Raw genomic sequence first — 17,750 nt, 5'->3', positions numbered from 1 at the left:
TGATCTATGTGTCTGTTTTTGTGCCAGTACCATGCTGTCTTGATGATGACAGCTTTGTAATAGAGCTTGAAGTCCGGAATTGTGATGCCACCAACGTTGGCTTTCTTTTTCAATATCCCTTTGGCTATTCGAGGTCTTTTCTGGTTCCATATAAATTTTAGAATTATTTGTTCCATTTCTTTGAAAAAGATGGATGGTACTTTGATAGGAATTGCATTAAATGTGTAGATTGCTTTAGGTAGCATAGACATTTTCACAATATTTATTCTTCCAATCCAGGAGCATGGAACATTTTTCCATTTCTTTGTGTCTTCCTCAATTTCTTTCATGAGTACTTTATAGTTTTCTGAGTATAGATTCTGTGTCTCTTTGGTTAGGTTTATTCCTAGGTATCTTATGGTTTTGGGTGCAATTGTAAATGGGATTGACTCCTTAATTTCTCTTTCTTCTGTCTTGCTGTTGGTGTAGAGAAAAAATGCAACTGATTTCTGTGCATTGATTTTATATCCTGACACTTTATTGAATTCCTGTATAAGTTCTAGCAGTTTTGGAGTGGAGTCTTTTGGGTTTACCACATATACTATCATATCATCTGCGAAGAGTGATAATTTGACTTCTTCTTTGCCGATTTGGATGCCTTTAATTTCCTTTTGTTGTCTGATTGCTGAGGCTAGGACCTCTAGTACTATGTTGAATAGCAATGGTGATAATGGACATCCCTGCCGTGTTCCAGACCTTAGCCGAAAAGCCTTCAGTTTTTCTCCATTGAGAATGATATTTGCGGTGGGTTTTTCATAGATGGCTTTGATGATATTGAGGTATGTGCCCTCTATCCCTACACTTTGAAGAGTTTTGATCAGGAAGGGATGCTGTACTTTGTCAAATGCTTTTTCAGCATCTATTGAGAGTATCATATGGTTCTTGTTCTTTCTTTTATTGATGTGTTGTATCACATTGACTGATTTGCGGATGTTGAACCAACCTTGCAGCCCTGGAATAAATCCCACTTGGTCGTGGTGAATAATCCTTTTAATGTACTGTTGAATCCTATTGGCTAGTATTTTGTTGAGTATTTTCGCATCTGTGTTCATCAAGGATATTGGTCTATAGCTCTCTTATTTGGTGGGATCCTTGTCTGGTTTTGGGATCAAGGTGATGCTGGCCTCATAAAATGAGTTTGGAAGTTTTCCTTCCATTTCTATTTTTTGGAACACTTTCAGGAGAATGGGAATTAGTTCTTCTTTAAATGTTTGGTAGAATTCCCCCGGGAAGCTGGTTGGCCCTGGGCTTTTGTTTATTTGGAGATTTTTAATGACTGTTTCAATCTCCTTACTGGTTATGGGTCTTTTCAGGCTTTCTATTTCTTCCTGGTTCAGTTGTGGTCGTTTATATGTTTCTAGGAATGCATCCATTTCTTCCAGATTGTCAAATTTATTGGCGTAGAGTTGCTCATAGTATGTTCTTATAATAGTTTGCATTTCTTTGGTGTTAGTTGTGATCTCTCCTCTTTCATTCATGATTTTATTTATTTGGGTCCTTTCTCTTTTCTTTTTGATATGTCGGGCCAGGGGTTTATCAATTTTATTAATTCTTTCAAAGAACCAGCTCCTACTTTCATTGATTTGTTCTATTGTTTTTTTGGTTTCTATTTCATTGATTTCTGCTCTGATCTTTATGATTTCTCTTCTCCTGCTGGGCTTAGAGTTTCTTTCTTGTTCTTTCTCCAGCTCCTTTAGGTGTAGGGTTAGGTTGTGTACCTGAGACCTTTCTTGTTTCTTGAGAAAGGCTTGTACCGCTATATATTTTCCTCTCAGGACTGCCTTTGTTGTGTCCCACAGATTTTGAACTGTGTATTTTCATTATCATTTGTTTCCATGATTTTTTTCAATTTTCTTTAATTTCCTGGTTGACCCATTCATTCTTTAGAAGGATGCTTTTTAGTCTCCATGTATTTGGGTTCTTTCCAAACTTCCTTTTGTGGTTGAGTTCTAGCTTTAGAGCATTGTGGTCTGAAAATATGCAGGGAATGATCCCAATCTTTGGATACCGGTTGAGTCCTGATTTAGGACCGAGGATGTGATCTATTCTGGAGAATGTTCCATGTGCACTAGAGAAGAATGTGTATTCTGTTGCTTTGGGATGAAATGTTCTGAATATATCTGTGATGTCCATCTGGTCCAGTGTGTCATTTAAGACCTTGATTTACTTGCTGATCTTTTGCTTGGATGATCTGTCCATTTCAGTGAGGGGAGTGTTAAAGTCCCCTATTATTATTATATTATTGTTGATGTGTTTCTTTGATTTTGTTATTAATTGGTTTATATAGTTGGCTGCTCCCATGTTGGGGGCATAGATATTTAAAATTGTTAAATCTTCTTGTTGGACAGACCCTTTGAGTATGATATAGTGTCCTTCCTCATCTCTTATTATAGTCTTTGGCTTAAAATCTAATTGATCTGATATAAGGATTGCCACTCCTGCTTTCTTCTGATGACCATTAGCATGGTAAATTCTTTTCCACCCCCTCACTTTAAATCTGGAGGTGTCTTCGGGCTTAAAATGAGTTTCTTGGAGGCAACATATAGATGGGTTTTGTTTTTTTATCCATTCTGATACCCTGTGTCTTTTGACAGGGGCATTTAGCCCATTAACATTCAGGGTAACGATTGAGAGATATGAATTTAGGGCCATTGTATTGCCTGTAAGGTGACTGTTACTGTATATGGTCTCTGTTCCTTTCTGATCTACCACTTGTAGGCTCTCTCTTTGCTTAGAGGACCCCTTTCAAGATTTCCTGTAGAGCTCGTTTGGTGTTTGCAAATTCTTTCAGTTGTTGTTTGTCCTGGAAGCTTTTAATCTCTCCTTCTATTTTCAATGATAGCCTAGCTGGATAAAGTATTCTGGGCTGCATGTTTTTCTCGTTTAGTGCTCTGAAAATATCATGCCAGCTTTTTCTGACCTGCCAGGTCTCTGTGGATAAGTCAGCTGCCAATCTAATATTTTTACCATTGTATGTTACAGACTTCTTTTCCCGGGCTGCTTTCAGGATTTTCACTTTGTCACTGAGACTAGTAAATTATACTATTAGGTGACAGGGTGTGGTCCTATTCTTATTGAATTTGAGGGGCGTTCTCTGAACCTCCTGAATTTTGATGCTCATTCCCTTTGCCATATTGGGGAAATTCTCCCCAATAATTCTCTCCAGTATACCTTCTGCTCCCCTCTCTCTTTCTTCTTCTTCTGGAATCCCAATTATTCTAATGTTGTTTCGTCTTATGGTGTCATTTATCTCTCGAATTCTACCCTCGTGGTCCAGTAGCTGTTTGTCCCTCTTTTGCTCAGCTTCTTTATTCTCTGTCATTTGGTCTTCTATATCACTAATTCTTTCTTCTGCCTCATTTATCCTAGCAGTGAGAGCCTCCATTTTTGATTGCACCTCATTAATAGCTTTTTTGATTTCAACTTGGTTAGATTTTAGTTCTTTTATTTCTCCAGAGAGGGCTTTTATATCTCTCGAGAGGGTTTCTCTAATATCTTCCATGCCTTTTTCGAGCACGGCTAGAACCTTGAGAATTGTCATTCTGAACTCTAGATCTGACATATTACCAATGTCTGTATTGATTATGTCCCTAGCCTTCGGTACTGCCTCTTGTTCTTTTTTTTGTGTTGAATTTTTCCGTCTTGTCATTTTGTCCAGATAAGAGTATATGAAGGGGCAAGTAAAATACTAAAAGGGTGGCAACAACCCTAGGAAAATATGCTTTAACCAAATTAGAAGAGATCCAAAATCGTGAGGGGGGAGAAAGGGGATAAAAAGAGGTTCAAAAAAGAAGAAAGAAAAAAAAAGAAAAAAGAAGAAAAAGAGAAGAATTTAAAAAAAGAACACACCTAAGAAAAATATAAAAAAGAATATATATATATATTAGATAAACTAGTAAAAAATCGTTAAAAAAGAAAAAGGTAACAGTTTAAAAAAATTTTACCCGAAGGCGAGAAAAAAAAAACAAAAAATGAAAAAGAAAAAAATTAAATTAACTGCAAGACTAAAAAAAAAAAAATCACAGGGAAAAAGCCATGAGTTCCGTGCTAGGCTTTCTCCTCCTCTGGAATTCTGCTGCTCTCCTTGGTATTGAAACCGCACTCCTTGGTAGGTGAACTTGGTCTCGCCTGGATTTCTTGTTGATCTTCTGGGGGAGGGGCCTGTTGTAGTGATTCTCAAGTGTCTGCCCCAGGCGGAATTACACCGCCCTTATCCGGGGCTGGGGTGAGTAATCCGCTCGGGTTTGCTATCAGGAGCTTTTGTTCCCTGAGCGCTTTCCGTAGAGTTCCGGAGGACAGGAATACAAATGGCGGCCTCCTAGTCTCTGGCCCGGAGGAACCGAGAGCCCAGGGCCGCACTCCTCAGTGCGCCCTCAGAGAACAGCACCCAGTCACTCCTGTCTGCCTGACCTCCGGCCGCGCTCCGAGCTCACTGAGCCTGCGACCGGTTCTAGGTCACCCCGAGCTGCGTGCTTACTGTTGGCTCTGTCTCTGTAGCCGGCTTTCCCGTTCCAATACCTGCAAGCTCTGCGACACTCAGACACCCCCGATCCTTCTGTGACCCTGCGGGCCCTGAGGCCACGCTGACCCCGTGTGGGCTTTGCCCCGAGTAGCCTCTGGAGCGATGTCCCTCAGTGGAACAGACTTTTAAAAGTCCTGATTTTGTGCGCGGTTGCTCCGCCGCTTGCCGGGACCTGGCCCCTCCCCCCGGGGTCTATCTTCCCGTCGCTTTGGATTCACTTCTCCGCCGGTCCTACCTTTCGGAAAGTGGTTGTTTTTCTGTTTCCAGAATTGCTGTTCTTCTTCTCTTTGATCTGCCGATGGATTTTCAGGTGTTTGCAATCTTTAGATAAGCTATCTAGCTGATCTCCGGCTAGCTGAAATAGTCTCAGCCTGCTACTTCTCCGCCATCTTGACTCCTCCTCCCTCATGGGTAATTGTTAAGAGCAAGTAGGTTAAAAACAAGTCCCAGAAACCAGTCCCAGGTAACAAAGCCCGGTTTTCTCTTCTTAATAATGAATATTCTAAGTTGTGCTGGTTTTGTTAAGTGGTCCGAATACCTTCCTCATCGGTCAGTTGCCTGTCAATCGCCTTGTCGGTACTTGAGATGAGTCACTTTGGTAAGTCACTATATATAGCTGAAACATTTGTGGCTAGTGGAGGGACACCCCCCTGCCCCCACTACCCCTGAATTGAAAGTCTGTAATTTAAAATGTTCCACCTGTGCCTATTTTTTTTTTTAAACATAACCACTTTGGGACAGTGAAAGCTATATGTCTTCTCCTTAGGGTTGTGACGGAGCCTTTGGGGACCTGCAACAGCTTACTTCCAGTTTCTGTCTGGCATCTGATGGGCCAGAACTTATTTTAACAACATTCCATCACATTCTAGGCACCTGGAAAGAGGAATATGTTGAACTTCTAGGAAATTACTTTTTGGAACTGTTTTTATCCTGAGGAATAACCCATTTAAAAATCGAATGACCTTTATGGTTGACTTTTCCACTCTACATAATGCAAACTGAAAAACCCATTTTTTTCAGCTGCTTCTGCAAGCAGTGGGAAGAGCAAGCCTGTGGGAGTCCTCCCCAGGTTGACCCCAGCACAGAGCTGCATCATTCTACACACCCCCCATGACTTGTCTCCTTGTCTGTGAGGTGGTAATGATGGTGCAGGGAGCTCCGGGGGTTGTCGTGAAGGTTACAGAGATGGGGGTTGTAAACTTTGAACAGTGTGTCCCACATAAAATGCAGATCTGGTGATCAGAGGCAGCTGCTCACATTAATTGTTGATGCCAAAGCACTAGAGTTCCACAACAGCCTATGCCTTTCTTTCCTGGGTCCTTTTTGTCTCAGCCACCACCTTAGAGAAAGTGACTCAGCAAGGCTGGTGCTTGTGGAGCCCTCTACAAAGCCAGCTAATTCACATGGGCGATGCCCTGGAGATAAGGGGGTTTTCCTGGGTGGTAGGACCCCATTTCAGAGGCTTAACTAGCCGGTTTCTCCTAACTGGTCCTGTCCTCCAGGGTCAAGATGAAGGCCTGCCAGGAGACTGGTGGTCTCACCAGAGTTTTCCACTGGAAGCATGAAGGACCCCATGGGGCCTCGTGCAGAATGACATGGGTGTTGGAGGGAGAACAGGGCGGACATCGCCTGTACCATCATGGGCAGGTCACTATATCTGGCTCAAGCCAGCTTTCTTCCCATCTGGGAAATGGGAGAAGACCATGCTTTTTCACAGGAGGTATGAGGGTTTAGGGAGGTATTTGATGACTGTGTTGGGGCTGCATGAGTAGTAGCAGAGTTGACAGAGGGGCCTTGGAGTCACAGACTTGGGTTCAAGCCCCCTGCTGCTGCCACATAAAAGTAGATCGCTTGGGTAAGCCATGGACCTCAGTGTCCTCCTCTGTGCTCTGGGGATAATACCTAGCATGTTGGTCTGTGAGGCGTACAAAATAGAAGGCCATATTAGGAGCTTAGAGCAGAGCCTGGTACTCACTAGATTGTAGTTTTATGGTGATACTCTGGCATCACTGGTGTTTCAGACCTGGTCCTACCCTCTGGAAGCTTTGGCTGTGTGACAGATGGCTTATGAGGCCTTGGCTGACAGAAAGCGGTCTGTCTGTCTTTCTTAAGATTAAGGGTACAGAGGGGTGCCTGGTGGCTCAGTCGTTGAAGCATCCAACTCTTGGTTTCAGCTAAGGTCATGATCTCAGGGTGGTGGGATTGAGCCCTGAGGTGTGCTCTACTCTCAGTGTAGAATCTGCTGAAGGTTCTATCTCCCTGTATTTGTGTGTGTGTGCTCTCTCTGTATCTCTGTCTCTGTCTCTCCCTAAAATAAATGAATCTGTAAAAATAAATAAATACATACATGCATAAGTTAATTAATTATGGGTACAGAAATCAGTGATGGAGCTGGGCTGATGGGACGCTTGGCAGCAAAGACAGGTGCACCCTGCTTGAAGGCTCAGGGGTAGCTGCGGTGTCGCCAGTGGTGATGGGGGTGTGAGGAAGTTGCCTCGTGCAGCATCCAGAGAGGAACTTAGATGGGGAGGGTTCCAGGGAGTAAATGCCCATGGGTAGGAAGCATCTTCAGGCAGATGAATGTCAGAGGTGTCCTCATGGATGGGGAGCACCCTTTCTTTCTCCCTGAAGCTGCCCACGAGTGGAGGTGTGCCTGCTGGGGACATAACTAAATCATTGGGGTTTAGCCTCCTAAGCTGTTAATTTATGAAGATATAGCCAAGACCTTGTCTCACTGCTTTTTAAAGAGAAGTAAATTAAACTGTTTGGGATGGTGTTGTCTTCCAAAGGTTCATTCAGAGTCAGTGGCAGAGCTGCTGTGGGCTTTCCAACTTGTCTTGAAAGCCTGGTCCAGGCAGGGTGAGGGATATTCCCATCTCTTGGGGTCTCTTGCCCTCTCTGCTTATGGAAGAATGTGGTTTTGTGACTGGTAAATAAACAGGCATCTTGTGCAGATCCTTCAGCTCTTCGTGTGGCTGCAGTAGAGGAAATTCCCATTCACTGGGCACAGACTGTGGCTGGACGGGCGGTGTGGCGGGGCTCTCACCGAGCATTCTCCTTTCACGTAATCCCCGACCAGACATGAGTTTTGTGGTGTTGCCACTTTCCTGCTGGCCAGGAGGGAAGTTGGGGCCCAGTAAAGTTACACTTTCTCGCTGTGGTAAGCGGCAGAGCCATGTCAGCCGGTCCAGGCCCTGGCTTTCAGGTCTGTTTGCTGTGAGCATTTCCTCTTGTGTTTCCAGCTTTTGGCCTGTTTGACCTATCAAACTATTGATGGTGTATTGATAATTCTAATACTCTCGACATTGTGAGAGATTAGCTCTTCACTTTGTGCTAGAAATGTTTCTTGCTGTATTTTTCTTTTAATTAAAAAAAAAAAAAAAAAAAGTCCCACGTTTCTGCCCATTTGAATCTCCCTGAGTCTCCCTGTTGTGAAGTGGTTGGGTTTGGGGATTTCTAGGGCAGGGGCCCTGACATAGTTGGTGGTGGCTTTGCCTGGAGGAGCCCATGGCTCAGGACTTAGAGTGGGGACTGGAGCAGTGTGAACTGTGGCCTGAAAATGTGTTCGTGTGTGCTGAGGTGGTGCCCAGATTCTTTTGGAGGATGAACTGAGGTTTTGATCAGTAGGTTAGAGAAACACTTGATGGAATAACACTGATAATTTTGTTTTTGTATTCAATCCTAATTTTGTGTTTTTGTTTTCATGTAGTGCAGTGTGCTCTATGTTCTAAGAAAAAATTGGCAATCAATTCATACAGTATCATGATTTAATAATCCTTCCTCACTCACCGGGTCATATTTCAGGTTTTTATATGTAGTTTTTATATCTGTAGTTCTGTTTCTGAATTCTGCATTTTGATTCATTCCTTCATTTTTAAATTTCTTATTTTAAAGATTTTATTTATTTGAGAGAGAGAGAGAGAGAGAATGAGCTAGGAGCAGGGGCAGAGGGAGAAGGAAAGGGAGACTCCTCACTGAGCAGGGAGCCTGATGTGGGTCTCAGATCCCAGGTCTCTGAGATCAGGACCTGACCCAAAGGCAGATGCTTAACAGACTGAGCTACCCAGGTGCCACCACATTCCTTCATATTTTTATTTTTTACTCCAGTGCTGCACTGTTTGGCTGGTTGCTTCAGTTTCTGGGAGGGAGGGAGATGACCCCCTCCCCTGTTCTTCTAACAAGTTTGCTTTTGCTGCGTTGACTGGAGAAGGGCCAGGCTTCCTGAAGATGAGTAGGATGATTCAGTGACACCCAAAAGGCAGTGGCTATCATTGTTCCCACTGTGCTTCAACAACTTCACCCCCACTGACTCTTTTGATGATGGCAGCCACCAGCAAATCTTCTGCAGAGGACTGCTGCCTTGGGATGCTTTTCTTGTGGTGCTGGACTTCATTCCCCCTGGCAGCCAGTACAGCTAGGATTAGAACCTAGGAAAAGTCCCATTAGAACCCAAGAAAGTGGGGTGCCTGGGTGGCTTAATCGATTGTCTGCCTTTGGCTCAGTTCATGGTCTTAGGGCCCTGAGATCAAACCCTGCACTAGTATCCGTGCTGGCTGTGGAGCCTACTTAAAATCAAACAATCAGAAATCAGCCCAAGAAAGTACCATACTTTGTGTTGTTCTATACTGTGGATCAGATTTTATTTTTCTTTTCTTTTTTTCTTTCTTCTTTCTTTTTAAAGATTATTTATTTGTCAGTGAGAGAGCACAAGCAGGGGGAGCAACAGGCAGAGGGAGAGGCAGGCTTCTGGTTGGGTAAGGAGTCCGATACCGGACTTGATCCCAGGACCCTGTGATCATGACCTGAGTCATGTTAGGCTGCTGCCTAACAGACTGAGCCAACCAGGCATCCCCCAGGATCAGACTTCAATAACCCTACCAGATTTCTTTAGCTTTGACATTTTAAAGGACAATGAAAGCTAGCTAAAACTACACCAGGATTCTGCATCTGCTGGGGCTGTGCTGTCCGGGCCTATGTGCCTCCTGTTCTTCGAACCCCATCAATTCCACCCATGTTTTAGCCAGAGAACTGTAGGCAGGTGTGGGTGTGTCACTGAAAGCTTTGGCTCATCATTCATATCTTTATTGTAAGCTTATAATCTTTATTTTTTTCTTTTTTTTGGGTAAGATTTTATTGATTTGTTTGTTTATGAGAATGAATGGGGAGCAGAGGCAGAGGGAGAAGCAGACTCCCTGCTGAGCAGGAAGTCTGACATAGGGCAAGATCCCAGGATTATTTATGACCTGAGCCCAATGCAGATGCTTAACCGACTGAGCCACCCAGGCGCCTCTTTATTTTTCCTTTATTGATTATCTGCCTTTCTGAGGCAGCGTTCTACCTGGGTTTTCATAACTCCACACTAAGGTATTCTTCCACTAGTGTGGCCTGTTTTGAGGTAATTCCTATACATTCTGGCTATGCTGCTAAATGATGCTATGATCTTGGACTCTTTTTTTTTTTTTTAACCTCTCTGAGCCTTGGTTTCCTCTGTGCTAATGGGGATAATATACCCTCTCTTGCAGATGTGTGGAGGGCCATGGCTGACTTGGATGCAGTTGGAGTCATCTCACGGCACATGGAATACACAATTTATCTTGCTTCCTGTCTTGATAACGACATCTTGGTTTTCATGCTGTCTTAGAACAAGTAGAACTTGACTTACATGTAAGTTGTGAATTCACGTACTTTTGACAGAGGTGTTATTTTAGTTTAGTTTAGTTTAGTTTAGTTTAGTTTAAAGCAGGCTCCACACCCAGTGCAGAGCCCAGTGTGGAACTCAAACTCACCACCGTGAGATCAAGACCCGAGCTGAGATCAAGAGTTGGCCGCTCAACCAGCCTAGTCACCCAGGCATCCCTTCTGTTTATCATTTTTCAAAAAATGTGACAAGTAACACTTTCTCTGCCTGGACCTGTCCTCACACCTGCTATGCTGGCCTGGGGGTCAGACGTGTAACTGGTGTGGTGCTGGTGATGATGAGCAAGACAATTGTTAAGTCTTTTCAATCTAATTGCTGTTGTCCTATTATTTCCTTTTTTTTTTTTAAGATTTTATTTTATATCGTGGTGATATATGCTAAAACTGTTGCTTCTGGTCCTGCATTAAAATTTGAATAAGTAGGTCATTTTTCAAGGATTCATCCCTGGAGATACAGCATTTGTTTTTCTCTGTCTGACTTATTTTGCTTAGCACAACACCCTCTAGGTACATCCATAATGTTGTAAATATCAGGATCTCATCCTTTTTGATGGCTGAGTAATATACCATTGTGTGTATGTACCACTTCATCTTCTGTTGCCGGACACTTGGACTGCTTCCATATCTCGGCTATGGAAAAAAAAATGCTGCAGTAGGCTTAGGGGTGCCTCTGTGCTTTCAGAATGTTGAGTCTGATGTGTCAACTGCCACAACAGTCGTGGCAACTCAGGAAGGGAGCCAGGTGCAGGAGGTAAGAGGAGGAGTGCAGCTTTAAGCAATCTGAGTTGAGGTGTCTTTGGGACGTGCAGGTGTACGTTCTGGTTGGACAGTCAAAATGTAGGGATGGGTGCTTGGGGGAAGAGAGATGCAGTCATGCTGTTGCCAAGGGATATATTCCTTGTAGAGAGAGTGACAGTTAAGGATTCAGGGTAATTCCTTCTTTTCTTGGGCAGATAAAGGGGGAGAATAAAGGAGTAGTGGATGGAAGGGGAGGGACGTGGCTTTGATGCCAGGAAGGCATTTTTGCACAGATGTCTAGAGAAGAGAGATTTCAAGGAATGAAATGTCAGCAATGTTCGATGATGTGAAAAGTTGCAAAGCAGCTTGATTAGGGGGTGGGGGTAGATCGAGGAGGTTGTCACTGAGTACTGAAAGAAAATGGGAGGTGAGTCGTGGAGTCCTAAGCCAGACAGAGAGATAGAGTGACTGGGCGTGAGACCATGGAGGTCACACACAAGAATAGCCTTTTAGAAAGTTTGATGGTAAAGACACAGACGATCATAAACTCCAGACATAGCTTGGACAAGGGTGGGTTTTTTACAGGCTGTGTTTACCTATTTGCAGGTTGACTGAAGGGAGATGACAGATGGTGCATGCTGCTGGGTGTTGTGGGTTGAGATGGGATCAGGTATACAGAAAAAAAGCACACAGAGAGGAGTGTATGGATGCCCTGACTGCTTCTGTAGAACGCGAGGCCAACATTAGGCATGGAGGGAATGGAACGTGGCTCAAGGAGATGTGCAGTCTCAGATACAGACCACATGGCTCAGAGTCTTACAGGGCTCTCCTTGCCTCTGCGTGGCCCTTCTCACAGGGTTTAAGTTTTGAACAGTCCTTTTGTTGCTCTGGGTTTGGGGTGTGACTGGAGAGACAGAGCAGAGAGCAAGGGCTGAGGAAAGACCAAGAGGGCAGGAAACTCACAGAGGGGAGTCTACTACCCTCTCTGCCTTCCCTGGTATGGGCTCTCTCCTGATCTGGATGGACGGATGACCTGCCATTACTTCTTTTAAAAATGCATTTGGCTTTACCCTGCCAGAAAGCAACACATGTTTATTGAAGAATAGTGGGAAACCCCAGAGAAACTGAAGGAAGAAAATAAGCACACTCAGCTGAAGACAACCATTCAAAAGTTCTGGCACCTTTTCCTCCCAACTTTCACTGAAGTTGAAACAGATAAATGTATATATATGAAGTGATTTCTGGGAAAGACCAAAAAAAAAAAAAAAAAAAAAAAAAAAAAAAAAAGATACCAACAACAAGAAAACAAAAAAGAGAACAAAGCAGAAGAAAACGGTGTTCATTTTCTTCCTGAGGCTGCCCTTCCTCCGTACTGCTACTTGGTTTTACTACCTGCTTTTCTCCCTGGGCTTTCTTGACAAAACATGGTTCCACTACTTTTACCTTCTTCAAAGTGTTTGACAGAGTCGTTTGCTTTCAACATGGAGTTTGAGCAAAATGGACTATTGTTTTAAAATATTCTATCATGTGTGCTGTAATATCTCATCCTGGACATGATACAAATGCTATGATAAAAAGAGGAGATGCTTTTAAAGTGATCACCAGAGTTGTGAAATTCATTGGCATGATCCTTCTTTTTTTTTTTTTTTTAAAGATTTTATTTATTTATTTGACAGACAGAGATCACAAGTAGGCAGAGAGGCAGGCAGAGAGAGGAGGAAGCAGGCTCCCTGCAGAGCAGAAAGCCCGATGCGGGGCTCGATCCCAGGACCCTGGGATCATGACCTGAGCTGAGGGCAGAGGCTTAACCCACTGAGCCACCCAGGCGCCCTGAAATGATCCTTCTTTTGAGGGTCATAATTCGTTTAATTTTTTTCTGCTCCAGCTTAACCTTCGCAGTCTTCAGTTGTTATGTGCATTAGACACAGTATTAGCAGTAGTGGCAGTAAAAATACTCCTGTCACCCTTTACAGGTACCATTTTACTAGCATCGCCTTACCACTGTAGCAGCTTTAAACCCTGTTTCCACCCTGTTCATTCCTTTAAATGCCTTTTCTCTCTGGCTTTCCTTAAAACCTTTTCTTAGTTTTTGGTGTTCTATAGCTTTACCACAAAATGTTTAATTGAAGATTTCTCATCTTGCTTGGTATCTGTGCATTTCCTGTATTTCTGGATTTATCATTTCTGTAATATCCTCAGCTGTTTTCTTCTGAAATGTTGACTCTGTCCTTCTGCTGTACTTCCCAGGATTCTTATTTAAACCTCCCATCTGTTGTTCGTGTCTCTCAAGCTGGCGTTCATCCTCTTCTCCTGCCTCCTTGTGTTGCATTCTGGGGAATGTCTTCACTTCTTGGTGCAGTGTTGTGAAGTCCTTCATTCGGGGCTCATCTACTGCCCCACCATTCTGGTGTGTTTTCTGTTGTGTTTTACATCTCAGTGATTTTTGGTCCCTGTTTAACTTCCTTCAGTTCCATGTTCACACTTGGCCTGTTGCTTTTGATAGGCTCTTGATCCTTCTTCATTTTTAAACCTCTTTTGTGTTCTTAAACAATTAACATGTAATATTTTCTATTCTGTATCTGATCATTCCAGTGTCTGAAGTCTTCATTTTCCCTCAGTCTTCTGTCTCTCACAGTGGCCTCATTTCTTGCATGCTCTGTGAAGGGATTTTGAGACCAGATTTATTGGAACATAGATGTAATCTCTTTTAATTCTGTTTTTTCACCAGAAACAAAAAATTCTGGTGTTTTTTTGTTTGTTTGTTTTTTCCTGGAGGGTTTGTCTTTCCTTTGCCAGGAGGCTGGGAGTGTTCTTGGTTGGGATCACTTTGGTCCCATTTGAGGGTCCTGGTTTATTAAGGAAATCTCAGGTTCAGTTCTCCCAACTTACCATGTGGTGGGAACGGGGTCTGGAGGGCACAGGCCTGTAGAGATCCTGCAGTGAAAATGGCATTTGTTCTCTGGCACCCTGATTTGTTTCTCTTGAACTTGTTGCTTACAGATCAGGTTTTGGCTCACTTGTTTCTGCCACCTCCCTCTTCCTGCTTTTTTTCCTACCGTTTTCTAAGTCCTTTGTTAGTTTTCCGATGTCCTCTAAAGCCCAGAAATGTTTTGTGAATTCCATTTGCCATCACTAATTGCAAGTCTCATCCTGCAGCAGCAGGAAGGCCAGAGCCAGACACTGTAATGCTCTACCTCCCACAGAGGAGATTTTAATACCCTCTCCTCGTGTTCAGAAATTCTAGATTGGAGATGGAGTTATGGATACATTACCATCTACAGAGGATTAGTTGCCTATATAATAGAACAAGTATGCATTATTCTAATCTTCCTAAAACTTCCATTTTGCATAATAAATATGAATGAATAAGGAACCCGCATTACTTTAGTTTATGCAGATGTTCTCTTTCTGTCTCTGGCTTTAGATGTTAGGTTGTAATTTGTATGGTTCATTCTGAAAATTGGGTAACTTCATTCTTTTTTTCTACATGTTGGTGCCATATAAAGTGATGATTTATGGAGATTCAGAGGTAAATATTTATCAACATCTAAATAATTGGGGAAGGCTTCCTTTACAAAAGGTAGAATTATTAAGATCTGTTTAATCACAGAAGGGATATCCTGTAAAGCTAGCCCATAAATAAAAAGTGGATCAGAAGAAAGCAGAGAGAGGAGAGAATTTGGAAGGAGCACGTGTAGGGACACCTACTGCCTATCCCTGTAAGTCAGGGGCAATCCGGAAGGGAAACCTTGTTAAAGGAGGCAGTAGTGTTTAGATGTAATGAGCTACTGGAAACCTCACAGTGTTCTGGTGAAGCAAGTGGTGTGCAATCAAGTCCGCCAGCCCAGTTGAAGTTGTGGCTTCAGGCAGCAAGCGAGCAGGCCTTTCTGTCTGCCTTTATCTCCAGTGGGAGCGACTTGTCCTCCTTGAAGTCAGCCTCCAGACATCTTTTCCTGTCGCTACACATCTGTGCATCACTGAGAATTTCTGCGGTTGCTGCTTCATGGAGATGTTTGTCAGTTTTGGGTTTTGTTTGTTTTGTTTTTTACCGAGGTTCACTTGCTAACTTTTCTCTTCTCTTAAAAAATATATATATATTTAATCTAGGGGTGCCTGGGTGGCTCAGTGGGTTAAAGCCTCTGCCTTCAGCTCGGCTCGAAGGCATGATCCCAGGGTCCTAGGATTGAGCCCCACATCAGGCTCTCTGCTCAGCAGGGAGCCTGCTTCCCTTCCTCTCTCTCTGCCTGCCTCTCTGCCTATTTGTGATCTCTGTCTGCCAAATAAATAAATAAAATCTTTAAAAAATATATGTGTTTAATCTAGGGGCACCTGGGTGGCTAAGTGGGTGGGTTAAGCCTGTCTCTTCAGCTCAGGTTATGATCTCAGGGTCCTGGGATTGAGTCCTGCATCAGCAGGGAGCCCTCTTCCTCCTCCTCTCTCTCTCTCTCTCTCTCTCTCTCTGCCTACTTGTGATCTCTCTCTGTCAAATAAATAAGTAAGTAAATAAATCTTTTAAAAATATATATATAATCTCTTCCAGGAAGAGATTATGCTGAGTGAAATAAGTCAAGCAGAGAGAGTCAATTATCATATGGTTTCACTTATTTGTGGAGCATTACAAATAGCATGGTGGACAAGGGGAGATGATGGAGAGAAGGGAGTTGAGGGAAAAACTGGAAGGGGAGGTGAACCATGACAGACTATGGACTCTGAAAAATAATCTGAGGGTTTTTGAAGGGGGTAGGGGGTGGGAGGTTGGGGGGAACTAGGTGGTGGGGGTATTAGAGAGGGCACGGATTGCATGGAGCACTGGGTGTGGTGCAAAAACAACGAATACTGTTACACTGAAAAATATATATATATATATTTTTCATCTATCATTACCATGTATTTCAAATGGTAGTGGGGGATGATGGTGTGGGACCCCATGAAGTGAATTTACACTGCCATCTTGACAATATAAGTGTCGTACACAGCCGTCCTGTGTCCCCTTTCCTTCTGAAATGGATTCTCTCTTCCCAGCTGTTATCAATAGAAGACAGGGGTCTTTGTTCTTGTAGGTGACTTGTCCAAGATCGCACAGCTTTCGAGGTTTAACCTTTGGTCTGATTGTAGGACCCATTTTCTTTAACTCAGTGCCATGCAACCTACCCATGTAGGAGTCTCAATACTCTCCTGCTTTTGAAGCTGTACTCCACAGGCCACGTCTACCAGTGCATATCTATTCTTGTCTAGTTCACTCATTTATTGCACACATTTACTGGATGCCAGCTATGTGTTTCAGGCACCTTTCTAGGTGCTGGAGATATGGCAGTGAGCAAGTCAAACACAACCCCCTGCCCTCATTGAGCATGTTCCATTTCCTACTACTGGAAGCATCCACCAGGAACAATGGACTTATGCCAGAAGTCCAGCAATGATATGAGTTCCAGAAATTTCTGAATGGTTCTTTGTGGAAGTGATGATTTGGCGGCAGCCCTCGAGGTAGCTACCTGCACAGGCAAAAAAAAAAAAAAAAAAAAGGGCTGGTGTAGTAGAAATGCCTGATGAATGGGCTTCAAGGTCAAATAACTGAGCCAGGTCTTTAAGGTCTTATTTAGCTCTGAGATTTTTCAAGAACTTTCCATGATACATATGCATATTATAGAAAAAACCCTATTCAAAGCACACTGTAAATTTGGAGGACGATTGTCTTTGCATTATTTTTGTGATTAAATGACAGTTGATGATACAGGCACTGTTGTAAGTCACTTATCCCCTGTGCCAGCACTTTGTGGTAAATTCTTTTATCATCCTTATTTTTTTCAGAGGTAGAGACTGATGCAAACGGAGAAGTTTGGTGGTTCTCCACTGGCCACAGCTAAGCTAGCAAAAAGCAAAAAGCAGAGCCTGCATTGGAACCAGGCACTGTGGCTCCAGACCCCAACTCTTCACCCTTGGGCTTCTTGCCGCACGCACGCCTGCTTCCTTGTCACTAAGAACTTGGTGCAGGAGTTTAACGGTACCTTTAACTTCTTCTAGTTTTTCTTTCTCAGAACTGAATCTGCATTGCAGTGCATCTCTGCATAAACATGTGTTTAATTTTGTCACCTTTAATTTTGTTTTTAGGTAAGATCTGAAGGAGTCAATCTGTTTCTTCTGTGGCTTCAAGCACTTCAGACAAAAAACTTTGCAGAAGAGCAGGTGCTGATTTTTGCTTGCCTCGTGCCTGGTTTCCCAGCGATCATGTCATCCAGAGGGACCTGCATGGTGGAGACACTCATCAGTCCTAGCCCTGGTGTGGCGGATGGTGAGGAACATTTTAGCCAGCCTTACAGGTTGAAATGACTCTGGAAGTTCTCTTGAGGGATTCCTCAGCTTGTCATGATCCTGAATAGAACCCTTTATTTCGTAGATGGGTTTGGAGGAGGAATTATCCCCTGCTCTTGTTCACAGTAATGTCTTACAGACATTAGAATAGAAAGAATTAGAGCCTTTTTTATATGCAATGAGGACGGGAGACATTTACTGAAGTGGTGGAAACAGGAATGGAAGGGAGGACTCAGATGTTGGAAACAGCAGGAAGTGGAGACACATCATGTATCTGGAGTGTTTTCTTGGCTGTGAATGAAATTTAAATCTGCCATCCAAAACTACTGTTTATTGTCCTCAGCATGATTGTTTCACGAGTGGACATTCATCTGCTCACCCAGCTGTGTATTTTCATGCCACATTCATGGAAAGACAGTAGCTGCTTCCTGGGAAAGTCATGGCA

At 43.2% G+C, this 17,750-nt stretch overlaps 1 protein-coding gene across 1 annotated transcript in view; it reads left to right on the top strand.

The window, feature by feature from the left end:
• Positions 1-17,161, top strand: part of LOC123388113 (translation initiation factor IF-2-like) — a 49,142-nt gene extending 31,981 nt beyond the window's left edge. Inside the window, exon 5 of the mRNA XM_045067222.1 lies at positions 17,105-17,161. The gene's annotated coding sequence lies outside the window, so the exon portion shown is untranslated. The remainder of the gene's footprint in view (positions 1-17,104) is intronic.
• Positions 17,162-17,750: the final 589 nt, after the last annotated feature.

Source organism: Mustela putorius, unplaced genomic scaffold, assembly GCF_011764305.1.
Source record: "Mustela putorius furo isolate JIRA1106 unplaced genomic scaffold, ASM1176430v1.1 tig00003875_pilon_pilon_pilon, whole genome shotgun sequence".
In the NCBI taxonomy this organism is placed as follows: Eukaryota; Metazoa; Chordata; class Mammalia; order Carnivora; family Mustelidae; genus Mustela; species Mustela putorius.
The sequence above is the reverse complement of the archived record's forward strand: the minus strand, read 5'-3'. Positions and strand labels throughout refer to the sequence as shown.